This window comes from Salvelinus sp. IW2-2015, linkage group LG4p, assembly GCF_002910315.2.
Source record: "Salvelinus sp. IW2-2015 linkage group LG4p, ASM291031v2, whole genome shotgun sequence".
Lineage (NCBI taxonomy): Eukaryota > Metazoa > Chordata > Actinopteri > Salmoniformes > Salmonidae > Salvelinus > Salvelinus sp. IW2-2015.
The window spans coordinates 22,996,818-23,011,585 of NC_036841.1; the positions used below are offsets into that span (position 1 = coordinate 22,996,818).

General features: G+C 45.0%; 1 pseudogene; it reads right to left on the minus strand.

Annotated features, from left to right (window-relative positions):
* LOC111957931 (unconventional myosin-XVIIIa-like) overlaps positions 1-14,768 on the minus strand; it is a 159,684-nt pseudogene that overhangs the window by 14,451 nt on the left and 130,465 nt on the right.

Sequence of the window (14,768 nt, forward strand, 5' to 3'; positions counted from 1 at the left end):
TTAACTGTGTAACAGTAGCTGCTCTCTATGCTGAGTGCGTGCTGACTAGCTGACACTTGCTGTCATGAGAGGACATGAGGTAAATTAATTATATTAAGTGAATTTATATGTTTGGGCACTAAATAGACAGCTATACCTGTTGTATTAGGTTAATGTATATGTCCGGGCACAAAATAGACAGCTATACCTGCTGATGAGGTCCTCGTTGCCGTCACTCTCCATCTCGTCCTCGATGGCGGCCTGGAGGTCACCAATCCTCTTGAAGGCTAGTTTAAGGTCCGCCTGCAGGCTCTGATTGGCTGCCTCAAAGCTTTCAATATCCATTTCCTGTTGGAAGAGAGTGAGACACTCTAAGCTAAGGTCCCAGCATTACACCTACATCTGACCATTTCTGAAGTCTCTTTGTCGGTCTCAATGTCTAATACTCCTGAACAAAGCAAGGTTGATGGGAACTGCAGCCGTTATTTTATATCTTCAAAGCGCACCACTGTAAAAAGCCAGTCTGTACAGCACCCCAGTCCCCTCGGCCCATTTGTGACTTTGGGTCTTACCAGCTCATATTTCTTGCGGCTGGCCTCTCCCTCCTTCTTGGCCAGCTCTCCCATCTCCTCCTTGATATCTCTGATCTGTCTCTGGAGCCGCTTGTTCTGCTCCTTCTCCCGTGTCTCGCTGGTGCTGCGGTGATCCCGCTCCTCTGTTAGCTTCTCAAGGTTCTCCTTCAGACGGGCCACCAGGCTCTGAATAACCAACAGCAGACAGGGACCGTGTTAGAAGAACCACTGCACACAGTCTATATCTGGCCCAGGTCAGAGACCTTATCATGCATGCGCTATAAGAGATACTCCATATCTAAAATGGGATTCAGTTGAGGAAAAACCTACTTGTATRGGTCACATGCGCCYAATACAACAGGTGTAGACTTTGCCTTGAAATGCTTACTTACAAGCCCCTAACCAACAATGCAGTTCAAGAAATACACTTACTTGCTTTGAGATATTCCCCAAATAAGGGCAAGAAACTACTAATTAAATAGTCTACTTGCTAAACATCGTTCTGCTACCTACTGTATTTACATACTGTATTTGCACCGCAGAGGAATGCTCCAGCATTTCATATGAGCACATATAGCAACTTCAATGCACTGAAAAGGGTGAATCCAGCCTCCACTAATGCTAAACAGCCATTAGCCTCCAGCCTTGTCCATGCTTCACACTGTGAGTGGGTGAGTTCTGCTCTCTGCCCTCTCAGATGTTTATTGATTGGCCTCCTATAGTTCTCTGTCTACCAGAAATATCCAGCCACTCACAGTGGTTTCAAATGCCATGAGTAGTAACAAGACATGGCTAAATACGACCTTAAAACCCCTTATAACTTTGGACGTATCCTTCCCAAAACTGAACAATTCTTAGCCAGTCTTAGTTGGTCTTTCTATTATTCCAGCCAGTGGAGAACATTGACAGAGAGGGATTCTCTGAGAGAGTTTTACTTTTAGATTTGAGTTAAAGCAGTGTGTCTGGCTGTCTGCACATTGCTGGTAATTACAAGTCCAAAAGTTGCCAAAATGAGCAAAGATGCATTTGTCTGAGGGGAAGAAAATGGATTTCTATTTTTCCCTGGCTGTGTGCAAACAGTAACCTTTATCCTTCACTTAAACGTTTGTCGCAGGCAATATCACAATGTAATTTGAAACTGACAGAATAACAAATGATATTGTGGAGTGAATATAATATGAGCTAGTCAGAGGACAAACAGAGCAGAAGGCATTATCTAACTGTGATATGCTAACAGTCTAAGTTAGAAGAAGGTTATGAGGCTGAATCCAGCACTAAAAATAGAAATAACCGTTTGGTGACGGTGGCAAACTTGTATGGTGGAGGTATGGGAGTCAATCGTCCCTCATTTCACCCACTGGGCAATTCTTCAGCCCTGACCCCCCCCCCCCACACACACACACACACACACACACACACGCACTAGACAGGCCACCAGGCGCCAACCAACGCTCCTCCTCTAGAATGCCCCTCAGCCCCCCTGACTGCTCTCACCTCCAAGCGTTTGACCTGCGTCTTCTCAAATTCCATCTTGGTCTCCATCTCTCGGATCTTGGCCTCCTGCCTGCTGACCAGGGACTTCTCCACCATAGACGTCTCCTGGAACTCCAGCTGGCTCTGCAGTGCCGAGAGCTGAGGGAGTGAAACACAGGAGTAGGAACACAAACAAGGAAGGGTTTTAGAAAGAACAACATACCGTAGCAGAAACAAACTGCCACCATACAGTATATTATGTTAACTCAGCAAAAAAAGAAATGTCCTCTCACTGTCAACTGCTTTTATTTTCAGCAAACTTAACATGTTAAATATTTGTATGAACATAACAAGATTCAACAACTGAGACATGAACAAGTTCCACAGACATGTGACAAACAGAAATTGAATAATGTGTCCTTGAACAAAGAGAGGCTCAAAATCAAAAGTAACAGTCAGTATCTGGTGTGGCCACCAGCTGCATTAAGTACTGCAGTGCATCTCCTCCTCATGGACTGCACCATATTTGCCAGTTCTTGCTGTGAGATGTTACCCCACTATTCCACCAAGGCACCTGCAAGTTCCCTGACATTTCTGGAGGGAATGGCCCTAACCCTCACCCTCCGATCCAACAGGTCCCAGACGTGCTCAATGGGATTGAGATCCGGGCTCTTCGCTGGCCACGGCAGAACACTAACATTCCTGTCTTACAGGAAATCACACACAGAACGAGCAGTATGGCTGGTGGCATTGTCATGCTGGAGGGTCATGTCAGGATGAGCCTGCAGGAAGGGTACCACATGAGGGAGGAGGATGTCTTCCCTGTAACACACAGCGTTGAGATTGCCTGCAATGACAACAAGCTCAGTCCGATGATGCTGTGACACACCGCCCCAGACCATGACGGACCCTTCACCTCCAAATTGATCCCGCTCCAGAGTACAGGCCTCGGTGTAACACTCATTCCTTCAACGATAAACGCGAATCCGACCATCACCCCTGGTGAGACAAAACCGTGACTCGTCAGTGAAGAGCACTTTTTGCCAGTCCTGTCTGGTCCAGCGACGGTGGGTTTGTCCCCATAGGCGACGTTGTTGCCAGTGATGTCTGGTGAGGACCTGCCTTACAACAGGCCTACAACCKTCAGTCCAGCCTCTCTCAGCCTATTGCAGAGAGTCTGAGCACTGATGGAGGGATTGTGCGTTCCTGGTGTATCTCGGGCAGTTGTTGTTGCCATCCTGTACCTGTCCCGCAGGTGTGGTGTTCGGATGTACCGGTCCTGTGCAGGTGTTGTTACATGAGGTCTGCCACTGCGAGGACGATCAGCTGTCCGTCCCTGTAGCGCTGTCTTAGGCGTCTCACAGTACGGACATTGCAATTTATTGCCCTGGCCACATCTGCAGTCCTCATGCCTCCTTGCAGCATGCCTAAGGCACATTCACGCAGATGAGCAGGGACCCTGGTCATCTTTCTTTTGGTGTTTTTCAGAGTCAGTAGAAAGGCCTCTTTAGTGTCCTAAGTTATCACAACTGTGACCTTAATTGCCTACCGTCTGTAAGCTGTTAGTGTCTTAACGACTGTTCCACAGGTGCATGTTCATTAATTGTTTATGGTTCATTGAACAAGCATGGGAAACAGTGTTTAAACCCTTTACAATGAAGATCTGTGAAGTTATCTGGATTTTTACAAATTATCTTTGAAAGACAGGGTCCTGAAAAGGGACGTTTATTTTTTTGCTGAGTTTATACACAGTATACTGTAGGTATATATATTATGTTATCAAATGAACGCAACAGCCTACAGTAATAGTGCAAATGTTCAGCCCACCAATGCTGAAACACAACCTCCACACAACTGGTGATCTATATCCACACCACGGCTTTACGCTTGAGGGCTACTCTCTGTATCCACACCACGGCTTTTAACGCTTGAGGGCTTAACTCTGCCATATGTAATCCAGCGACCAGCATCTAGCCTGCACGGCTTTACGCTGAGGGCTAACTCTCTGTATCGCACCACGCACGGCTTTTAAAAACGGCTTTGAGGGCTAACTCTCTGTATCCACACCACGGCTTTACGCTTGAGGGTTAGCTCCTCTGTATCCAGCACCACGGCTTTTACGCTTGAAGGGCTACTCTCTGTATCCACCCACGAGCTTTCACGCCTTGAGGGGCTACTCTCTGTATCCACACCACGGCTTTCAGCTTGAGGCGCTACTCTCTGTATCCCACAGCAGGCTTTAAGCTGAGGGCTACTCTCTGTATCCACACCAACAAGCTTTAAGTTGAGGGCTACTCTCTGTATCCACACACACTATCTTTAACGCTTGAGGGCTACTCTCTGTATCCACACCCAGACGTTCTTTAAGCTTTTAGGGCTACTCTCTGTACATCCAACCAAGTCTTTAAGCTTGAGGGCTACTCTCTGTATCCACAACCACGTCTTTACGCTTGAGGGCTACTCTCTGTATCCACACCACGTCTTTAAGCTTGAGGGCTACTCTCTGATATCACACCAGTCTTTAGCTTGAGGGCTCTCTCATTGTATCCAAACACCAGCCACGTTTAACGCTTGAGGGCCTACTCTCTGTATCCACACCAACGGCTTTAAGTTCTTGAGGCTCACTCTCTGTATCCACACGACTCTTTAAGCTTGAGGGCTACTCTCTGTATCCACATCCACGTCTTTAACCTTGAGGGCTCTACTCTGTATCCACACCACGTCTTTATAGCTTGAGGGCTACTCTCTTGTAATCCACACCACGTCTTTAAGCTTGAGGGCTATTCTCTGTATACACACCACGTCTTTAAGCTTGAGGGCTACTGCTCTGTATCCACACCACGTCTTTAAGCTTGCGGGCTACTCTCTGTATCCACCCCACGTCTTTAAGCTTGTTAGGGCTACTCTCTTTTCATAACACGCAAAGGATGCAGCACAGGAGGGCACTCTTAAGCTTGAGGGCTACTCTCTTTATCGCACACACGTCTTTAAGCTTGATGGCTATCTTCTGTATGCCACAGCCAGGGCTTTAAAGTTGAGGGTACTACACTTTATATCGACACACCGACGTCTTTAAAACATTTGAGGCTCTGCTCTTTATAGACCACCGGCTTTAACGCTTGAGGGCATACTCTCTGTAATCCTAACGACGAATCTTTAAGCTTGAGGGCTACTCTCCTGTATCACAACCCCGTCTTTTAAGCTTGAGGGGCTACTCTCTGTATCCCACACCACGTCATTTTAAGAGCTTGAGGGCTATTCCTCTGTATCCCACGAAACGGTCTTTAAGCTTGAGGGCTACTCTCTAGTATCCACACGACGTTCTTTTAGAGCTTGATGGCTACTCTCTGTATCCAGCAAGTCTTTAAGCTTGGAAGGGCTACTCTTTATCACACACGTCTTTAAGCTTGAGGGCCTGACTCTCTTTATGCACCGGCACGGTTTTATAGCTTGAGGGCTCTCTCTGTATACACACGAGTCTTTAAGCTTGAGGGGCTACTCTCTGTATCCACACACGTTTTAAGCTTGAGGGCTATTCTCTGTATCACACCACGTTTTAAGCTTGAGGGCTACTCTCTGGTATCACACACGGCTTTTAAGGCTTTTTGGGCGTACACTCTCTGTATCCACCACGTTTTAGAGCTTGAGGGCTACTCTCTGTAATCCCACGTCTTTAAGCTTGAGGGTACTCTCTGTATCCACACCACGGCTTTAAGCTTGAGGGCTACTCTTTTATTACACAGACGCAGAGGGCTTATTAAGCATTGAGGGCTACACTCTATCACACCAGCTTTAAGCTTGAGGGCTACTCTCTGTATCCACAGACAGTCTTTAAGCTTGAGGTGTACTCTCTGTATCCCACACCAGTCTTTAAGCTTGAGGGCTACTCTCTTTATCCACACCGCGTCTTTAGCTTGAGGGCTACTTCTCTGTATCCACACCAGGCTTTAAGCTTGATGGCTACTCTCTTTCCACACCACGTCTTTAAGCTTGAGGGCTACTCTCTGTATCCACACCACGGCTTTAAGCTTGAGGCAGCTCTCTGTATCCACACGCACGGCTTTAAGCTTGAGGGCTAATCTCTGTATCCACAGCACGTCTTTAAGCTTGAGGGCTACTCTCTGTATCACAACGCAGTCTTTAAGCTTGAGGCTACTCTCTGTATTCCACACCACGGCTTTAAGCTTGAGGGCTACTCTCTTATATATCACACCAGGGCTTTAGGCCTGGGGGCTACTCTCTTTATCAACCAGGGGCTTAGGCTGGGGTACTCTCTTATCTACACCAAGGCCTGAGGGCTACTCTCTTATTCACACCATGGCTTTAGGCCTGAGGGCTACTCTCTATATTCACAACAGGGGCCTTAGGCCTGAGGGCTACTCTCTTTTATTCACACGAGGGCTACTCTTTATTCCACACCAGGGCTTAGGCTGAGGGCTACTCTCTTTATTCACACCAGGGCTTTAGACCTAAGGGCTATCTTTATATTCAAACAGGGCTTAGTCCTGAGGGCTACTCTTTTATTCACAACATGGCCTTAGGCCTGAGGGCTACTCTCTTTATTCACACATGGTTTAGGCCTGAAGGGCTACTCTCTATATTCCAACAGGCTTGAGTCCTGAGGGTACTTCTTTTATTCAACACATGGCCTTAGGCCTGAGGGCTACGCTCTTTATTCACACCATGGCTTTAGGCTGAGGGCTACTCTCTATATTCACAAAGGGCCTTAGTCTGAGGGCTACTCTCTTTATTCCACCGGAGGGTTCAGACTAAGGGCTATTCTTATATTCACAACAGGGGCCTTAGTCTGAGGTGCTACTCTCTTTTCACAACATGGCCTTAGGGCCTGAGGGCTATCTCTTTATTCACACATGGCTTTGGCTTGAAGGTAACTCTCTATATTCACACAGGGCCTTAGGCCCGATGGCTAGTCTCTTTATTCACAACAGGCTTAGGCCTGAGGGCTACTCTCTTTATTCACCATGGCTTTAAGGCATGAGGGCTACTCTTTAATTAACAACGGGGCCTCTAGTCTGAGGGGCTTACTTCTTTGTTCACACAGGGGCTTGGACTTGAGGGCTACTCTATGAGCCATGCACCTCTTTTTCATTTCACATCTCTACTGGGTGCTTTTCACATCTCTACTGGGTGCTTTTCACATCTCTACAGGGGGTCCGACATCCAACCTTCCTCTTTTGGAGTAGCCCGGCCTCTCTCTATTGAGTGGTTCAGAGTTTTAACATAGTTCAGACCAGGATAGGGATTCAAACACTGGACTTTGTTACATGCACTACATATCTATTATTCAAAGCGTAGATACGTGCCCCCGACTGAATTCCTTTAAATTATTTCTAAAAGTTGCTCCGCTGTTTCAAAGCAGAGAAACTATTTGCTAGGAATAATAATTTCCTGAATATTGACTTTGGGATGTACATCGAGGTCAGACGAGGACTTTTTGTTTAATCTGAAACCAATATAGCTAAACTAACAACTAGATTTATGCCCTCCAGTCCAACTCAAGTCTTTAAATAGGCCTAAAGTAACCTTCAAGGAAAGAAAAAATGACAGTTTTAAAACATACTGACTATATAATTATTATTATTATTATGTATTTCGATGTGAATTGAAAGAAACTGTCCTTTACAAGCTCCTGTATGAGGGAGCCCCTGGGAGCATCGTGTACGTTCAATAAGATGACAGCTTCCCTGCCATAATGACTGACTAGGCATCAGAGAGAGAGAGAGTGAGAGCAAGCCAGAGATAGCGGGGGAGAGAGAGAGAGTGGGGGAGAGAGAGAAAGCGGGGGAGAGAGAGAGAAAGGGGGATTTGGACACTGCCCTCATAGCCTGATGATGATAGATCCCCCCCCCCTCTCTCAACAGTGGGGATAATTGTTCCGAGGCCAGGGTCTCTGATGGTTATCTCCAGACTGGAGCGCCACAATGTGAGTGTCACGCTACAACACAAATGTCCCGTGTCTGGGTGGGATTATGAGGCAACAGAGAGAGCGAGGTAAAGGTATTACAGGCTTGATCCCCTGCAGGGTCACCTTGATTTGATAAGAAAAGGCACACAGACTGTGACCACACAACACGGTTCCACAATGAAATCACTCCGACTGAAGGGTGCGTATGTTAAAGCTGGGGACTACTAAAGCCAAATGTCACAGCCTGACTGGGCACCGTGACAGACAACAGTCAGACAGACGTTCTCTATCTTCAACTGCCAAACAGATTTGACAATTTTGGTTATTCTGATAGACACATCTCTAAAAAGACACATTGATTATCCCATGTCAATCATTTGTAAGGACTACCATGCAAATAGAGGAGATAGGTATGGAGGACTATAAATTCCATGAGGCAGATGACTTATGTCAGCTAGCTAGTCCTGCTCAATGAGTCCCATTATGTTGTTCTAAGTGCAGACAAAGTGCTGCATTAGGATAGCCCTGTCTATCCCTATACCCTCCCGGCTAAACAACTGTGTCCCAGTGAACTGTACCTTCTCCTGCACATCCTGCTTCTCCTTGAGGGCCTCCTCCAGCTGGGCTTGTAGGTCAGAGATCTGGGCTAGGTTCTGGGTCGACTACACACACACAAACAAGCTACTGGTCAGTCTGATTGGTTTAACACCAACTTATCTCTACAGTGTATTGCATCATGTTTACTTTAAGTAGCACAGTACAACATAATATATTCATCCCCATTTGGTCTACACAGCTAGAAAACAGATTAATAAACAACCATAAACAAACATGTCGATGGGACCATGTCACACATTTTTAAAAGCAAGAGTAGGGAGGGGAGACATCAACACACCTCATTTCAATGTGACCTGTGTGAAATGAAATATTAGAGATTCGGGTTTTTTTTTGCTACATGAAGCGCTCCGCATAGCGAGCCCAGGGGAACAGCTGTCTCACTTTAGACGGGATACATTCATTTGCAGCTAGTAGAAGCATATCACTCATATTTCCATCAGTGTCAGACAGATAGAGCTCACTTTTCATCTCCACTTGATAGCAAACTGCTCTACACAGATACATTAACACTAATGGAGAGCACTAAGCTGATGCCAAATACTATTTACACCATTGAAATAATGCAGAATTACCCTTGCATTGTGTGTGTTACCTGGACGACAGCTGACTTGTGTTTCTTCATGAGCTCGTTCATATCCTCCTGGTCCTCCTCCATACGAGACTGCAGATCATTCTTCTCCCTCAGCAGCCTGCTCAACTGCTCTTCCAGCTGAGAGAGAGAGAGAGACACAGAGCGATACAGAGAGAGAGAGATACAGAGAGACACATAGCGATACAGAGAGAGAGAAAGATAGAGAGAGAGACATACAGAGAGAGAGAGAGGAGACTACAGAGACAACAAAGGGATATACAGAGAGAGAGAGTGAGATACAGAGAGAGAGAGAGAGAGAGACAGAGAGAGAGAGAGAGAGAGAGCGATACAGAGAGACACAAAGGATATACAGAGAGAGAGAGTGAGATACAGAGAGAGAAGAGAGAGGAGACAGGAGAGAGAGAGAGATACAGAGAGAGAGAGAGAGAGAGAGAGAGAGACAGAGAGAGAGAGAGAGAGACGATACAGAGAGACACAAAGGGATATACAGAGAGAGAGAGCGAGATACAGAGAGAGAGAGAGCGAGGCAGAGAGAGAGAGAGAGAGACAGAGAGAGAGAGAGAGAGACGAGAGAGAGAGAGATACAGAGAGAGAGAGAGAGAGAGAGAGAGAAGAGAGAGAGAGAGAGAGAGAGAAATACAGATAGACAGAGAGAGAGACAAACAGAGAGCGAGAGAGAGGCACACAGAGAGCGAGAGAGAGGCACACAGAGAGAGAGAGACACACAGAGAGAGAGAGAGAGACACAAAGAGAGAGAGAGACACAGAGAGAGAGAGAGAGGACACAGGAGAGCGAGAGAGACACAGAGAGAGCGAGAGACAGAGAGAGAGCGACAGAGACCCAGTGAGAGAGAGAAGAGACAGAGACACAGAGAGAGAGCGTGACAGAGACCCAGTGAGAGAGAGCAAGAGACAGAGACACAGAGAGAGAGCGTGACAGAGACCAGTGAGAGAGAGCAAGAGACAGAGACACAGAGAGAGAGCGTGACAGAGACCCAGTGAGAGAGAGTAAGAGACAGAGACACAGAGAGAGAGCGTGACAGAGACCAGTGAGAGAGAGCAAGAGACAGAGACACAGAGAGAGAGACAGACATTGAGTAAAGCCAAAATTGGAAAACTCTAAACAAACAAAATAGGAAGAGTTATCTATCCAGAACAGAGATGTATGGATAAACCACTTCTCTAATCTTTTGGCTCTATAAGAAATAAACAAAAAGCAAAAACATATACACTTACTGTTCAAAGTTTGGGGTCACTTAGAAATGTCCTTGTTTTTGAAGAAAAGCACATTTTTGTCCATTAAAACAACATCAAATTGATCAGAAATACAGTGTAGGCATAGTTAATGTTGTAAATGACTACTTGCAGCTGGAAACGGCTGATTTTATTGAAATATCTACATAGGCATGCAGAGGCCCATTATCAGCAACCATCACTCCGTGTGTCCAATGCATGTTGTGTAGGCTAATCCAAGTATATCATTTTAAAAGGCTAATTGATCATTAGAAAACCTTTTTCAATTATGTTAGCACAGCTGAAAACTGTTATGCTGATTAAAGAAGCACAACACCAGTCTCAATTCACAGTAAAGAGGCGACTCCGGGATGCTGGCCTTCTAGCAGAGTTGCAAAAGAAAAATCCATATCTCAGACTGGCAATAAAAATAAAAGATTAAGATGGGCAAAAGAACACAGACACTGGACAGAGGAACTCTGCCTAGAAGGCCAGCATCCCGGAGTCGCCTCTTCACTGTTGACGTTGAGACTGGTGTTTGCGGTTACTAATTAATGAAGCTGCCAGTTGAGGACTTGTGAGGCTTGTCTGTTTCTCAAACTAGACCTCTAATGTACTTGTCTACAGCAACTGAAATGCCTGCAACACTTAACAATGAGCTGCAGTTAAGATTCGAATGGGTAGCAAGGAATAAGTTAGTCCTACATATTTCCACAACTAAAAGCACTGTATTTTGGGACAAATCATTCACTTAAACCCTAAACCTCAACTACATCGCGCAATGAATAATGTGGAAATTGAGCAAGTTGAGGTGACTAAACTGCTTGGAGTAACCCTGGATTGTAAACTGTCATGGTCAAAACATATTGGTGCAGTAGTAGCTAATAAGATGGGGAGAAYTCTGTCTATAATAAAGCGATGCTCTGCKTTCTTAACAACACTATCAACAYGGCAGGTCCCACAGGCCCTGGTTTTGTCGCACCTGGACTATTGTTCAGTCATGTGGTCAGGTGCCACAAAGAGGGACTTAGGAATATTGCAGTTGGCTCAGAACAGGACAGCACGGCTGGCCCTTAAACGTACACAGAGAGCATGTAATGACATGCATGTCAATCTCTCCTGGCTCAAAGTGGAAGAGAGATTGACTTCATCACTACTTGTTTTTTTAAGAGGTGTTGACAAGCTGAATGGACACCCCACAAGACATGCCACCAGAGGTTTCTTCACAGTCCCCAAGTCCAGAACAGACTATGGGAGGCACACAGTACTACATAGAGCCATGACTAAATAGAACTCTATTCCACATCAGGTAACTGATGCAAGCAGTGGAATCAGATTTAAAAAAAAACAGGTAAAAATACACCTTCTGGAACAACAGGCACTGTGAAGAGACACACACAAAGGTACAGACACATGCATATAAAATAGAAATATAGGACAAAACAAACATCACTACAAGAGAGACAACACAACACACATAAAGAGTTACCTAAGACAACATAGCATGGCAGCAACACATGACAACACAGCATGGTAGCAACACAACATAACAACATGGTAGCAACACAACATCGTAGCAGAACATGGTACAAACATTATTGGGCACAGACAACAGCAAGAAGGTAGAGACAACAATACATCACGTGAAGCAGCCACAACTGTCAGTAAGAGTGTCCATGATTGAATCTTTGAATGAAGACATGGAGATAAAACTGTCCAGTTTGAGTGTTTTTTGCAGCTCGTTCCAGTCGCTAGCTGCAGCGAACTGAAAAGACGAGTGACCCAGGGATGTGCGCGCTTTGGGGACCTTTAACAGAACGTGACTGGCAGAACGGGTGTTGTATGTGGAGGATGAGGGCAACAGTAGATATCTCAGATAGGGGGGAGTGAGGCCTAAGAGGCGGTAGGTAGCCTAGTGAGGCGGCAGGTGTMGGACTAGTAACTGAAAGGTTGCAAGATCAAATCCCRGAGCTGACAATGTACAAATCTGTTGTTCTGCCCCTGAACAAGGCAGTTAACCCACTGTTCCTAGGTCGTCATTGAAAATAAGGTTTTYTTCTTATTAACTGACTTGCCTAGTTAAATAAAGATTTTTTTTAAAAGAGGGTTTTATAAATATATTTACCATATCATATGGAGACAGAAACAAACATTTGACCTCATAAGTAGACATCATTGCAAATGATTAAACCCTTCCAATAGAAATGTTTWAAAAAAAAATTGTTACGAATTGAACTTTAATTAAATGAGTTGACTCTTCACATGAGATGATTTCACTGAACAACAAAAGAAAGGGAATATTGAATGATCCCCAATGATCCATCACATCTCCCAAAAATGTTTTCAATATACATTTGTAAAATGATAGTCTAGAAACWAAAGCTTTGGTTGCCTTCCTCTCAGCATGAGTATAGAATGCAGTGATGTGTCCTATWAGGAGCATTGGTGGTAAATGTGATGGCCGAATGGTAAAGGTTAGCGACTAATGCCTAATGCTAGCAGGGTGTTCCTAACTGACTTCTGTGGAAACGTCAAAGGCGTAATCCCATTTCTATAATTACTTCAACAATGCAGAGAGGGGCAGCAGGGAGATGAGAGGGGCTGGGGACAGTCAGGTGATGTATTAATAAATGATGAATAATGTGGATATCAGAAAAGGATAATGAATCCATTAGTACATAGCTGAGAGATGAGAGAACTTGTAAAGCACGCTGGCACAGTGACATCCATCTTATTCACATGGAGGGAAAAACAGACCGGGGGAATGGATAATGGACCACATCTGATGAATTTCACCAAAATAGAACCAACAGAATTCCTTGGAAAGGAATTGCAAGATTTCATACTGGTATTAATGACATGGTTGCTATTTTAATAATGAGATACCCATTCAATGTTTGTTTCCTATGTTAAACCAAATAAATGSTCTCATTTACCAAAAATATGTGCTGGTTAAGTAAACATCAACCCCAATATACTTGTTTGTTCCTGCTGTACTTCAATGACAAAATTAAAAAATTTAAAATAAACCATTGACAATCATGCCAAGAAAATGTACATTTAGACTGATGAAACATCTATCCATCCATTCCTCCATCCACCTCACCAAGTTTCTATTGTTCCTGACCTGCGGTGTGAACTCAATTACCATTCCCTCTCGCTGCCGAGATAATATTCACCCAATGACAGCTGTATTAAACTGTAATGGATTTCAAGGTGATACGTCTTGTTCAAATTAGAAATGTTCACGGAAACATTCCATCATAATGCCAGTCTCACCCCCGAGAGAGGTGGATGTCACATCAAGAGAAAGGTGAGGATGAGGAGGGAGAGAGAGAGAGAGAGGAAGGTGTAAAAGGAGAGGGGGATGAGAAAAGGAGAAAAATAAAGAGAGAGGTAAGAGAAGGAGAAAAGAGAGGGAGAGAGGTAAGAGAAGGAGAAAAGAGGAGAGAGGTAAGAGAAGGAGAAGAGAGGAGAGAGGATAAGAGAAGGAGAAGAGGAGAGAGGAAGAGTAAGAAGAAGGAGAAAAGAGGAGAGGGTAAGAGAAGGAGAAAAGAAGGAGAGAGGTAAGAGAAGGGAGAGAGGAGAGGAGGTAAGAGAAGGAGAAAAGAGGAGAGAGGTAAGAGAAGGAGAACAAATAAGGAGAGAGTAGAGAAGGAGAAAAATAAGGAGAGAGGTAGAGGAGAAAGGAAGGGGTAGAGAAGGAGAAGAGGTAGAGAAGGAGAAGGAGAGAGGTAAGAGAAGGAGAGAGTAAGAAGGAGAAGAGAAGGAGAGAGGTAAGAGAAGGAGAAAAAGAGAGGAGGTAAGAGAGAGAATAGGAGAGAGGTAAGAGAAGGAGAAAAGAGGAGAGAGGTAAGAGAGGAGAAAGAAGGAGAAGAGGTAAGAGAAGGAGAAAAGAGGAGAGAAGGTAAGAGAAGGAGAAAAGAGGAGAGGGTAAGAGAAGGAGAAAAGGTAAAGAAGAAGAGAGGAAACAGAGATGGCTGTTGGGTTGTTGCCATGACTCCCCTTAGAGACCACACAGATGGTGTTGTCCTGATTAAAAGGTAGTTCACGGTGATAGAGTTCTTGAAATGTGGTGACATTTTGTCTTCTACTCAAGTGTTTCTTTGTCCTTTAGAGCTGCCTTGTCCATCTAATTGATGACTTTGGCAGAGCTCCAGATCTAAAGGTATTGTCCTAGTGTCCTTAGGAGCACACCTGCGTCTTTGTTGGAAAAGGTGTGTAGGAAGATGTGAGAAGTGTGMAAGAAAGGTGTGCGTAGGAAAGGCATACGTTGGTACCGGGCCCAATGTCACTCGGCTCCGTCATATACTCACATGGTCTCGCTTATCATTGCTATGTAGATGACACTCAACTARTTTTCTCTTTCCCCCCTT